Source organism: Myotis davidii, unplaced genomic scaffold (assembly GCF_000327345.1).
Source record: "Myotis davidii unplaced genomic scaffold, ASM32734v1 scaffold12297, whole genome shotgun sequence".
Taxonomy (NCBI): Eukaryota; Metazoa; Chordata; class Mammalia; order Chiroptera; family Vespertilionidae; genus Myotis; species Myotis davidii.
In genome coordinates, this window is record NW_006288360.1 from 1,527 (window position 1) to 2,885 (window position 1,359).

At 47.8% G+C, this 1,359-nt stretch overlaps 1 long non-coding RNA gene across 1 annotated transcript; it reads right to left on the reverse strand.

The window, feature by feature from the left end:
- Window positions 1-387: 387 nt before the first annotated feature.
- LOC107182550 lies at window positions 388-1,085 on the reverse strand. The gene is made up of 2 exons (XR_001513264.1): window positions 1,006-1,085; window positions 388-429 (listed from the first exon to the last, which is right to left on the reverse strand). It is a non-coding gene; the product is annotated as an uncharacterized LOC107182550 (long non-coding RNA).
- Between the last annotated feature and the right edge of the window lie 274 nt (window positions 1,086-1,359).

The window sequence follows — 1,359 nt, forward strand, 5'->3', positions numbered from 1 at the left end:
CCTTCCAGCCCAGCTTGTTCCTTTCTCTACTGCAGGCACTCAGGGTGTCTCATCTCTGAGATGCTCCGTTAGCCTGTGAGACTTCCTTAGTGACTCATGGGAGTTTCCTGGTGGAGACCTGCAACTGCTCTCTCCTTCCTTTCCTAGCTTTCATCTTCAATGGGAACATCTCATATCTGATGCTCTGCAGGATCAGGATAAGAATGAGGACACAGCCTCCCTTGACCTTGAAGGATCCAGAGGATGTGACTTTTATGGGCATCCATCCATCATCAGGTCCCTCCTCCCAAGATATGGCAGGCATGCTTGGCACTTACATGACAGCAGGCTGGGAGCACCCACTGGTTGTTACAAAGTAACTTTCCATGAATCTGCATCGGATTTTTTGTGAGGTATAGAACAGGCAGCAGTCAGCAGGACGGTGAGCGCCTATAGGAAGAGAAAAGGCAGTCTTTAGAAAAGACTATTTCCGTTCCTCCTTCCCTCCAAAGTACTGGGGAGGGTGAGCAGGCACAGGGGTCAAAGGGCGTGTTTTCCTCCTCGACAGCATTTGCAGGAAGCATCAGAGAGCACCCTCTCTGGTAGGTGAGCCTTCTCCAGGACAGGCAGGAGGAAGGGGTCATCTACGGAGGAGGGACCCATGGCCCAATCTGAGCTTCCCTGTAGATGTTCACCACCCTCAGCACCCTTTCTCTTTCCCCATGTCGTCTAAACAGCATGAATGAGGCCACTGAGCAGATCTGTACTAACCAGTCGCTTTTAAATTTATTCCACAACTAAAGGTTTACCTTCTTTAAAAAAACACATAAGTATTTTCATTGATTTTTAGAAAGAGAGAAAGGAAGAGGGATAGATAGAAACTTTGATGAGAGAGAGTCTGCACAGCCTCTACTGGGGATTTAGTCTGTAACCTGGGCATGTGCCCTGACCCAGAATTGAACCAGCGACCTAATGGTTTCTGGGTCAACACTCAACTGCCGAGTTACCCTGGCCAGGCTCATTTACCTTGAGTGTGCACCATGGGATTGAGCTGATCGATCATCATTCTTGGTTCTATTTGGGAGAAACAAACAAGAAGGAAAGAGAAATCACTGAGAGGCAGCAATGTCTCAATATCTCCACCTATTCCATTTCTCAGTCTAACCCCCTCCCCCAGACTGGGAATCGAACCTGTGACTGTTCTGTCCGAGGGCCAATGCTCTAATCACTGAGAAAACCAGCCAGGGCAATATTACCTTTGTAAAACCTGAAAGATTCTGCATTCCAAAATACATCTAGACCAGTGGTTCCCAACCTTTTTTTTTGGCCATGCCCCACCTAAACATCTCTAAAATCCTGATGCCCCCCTGTGACATATAA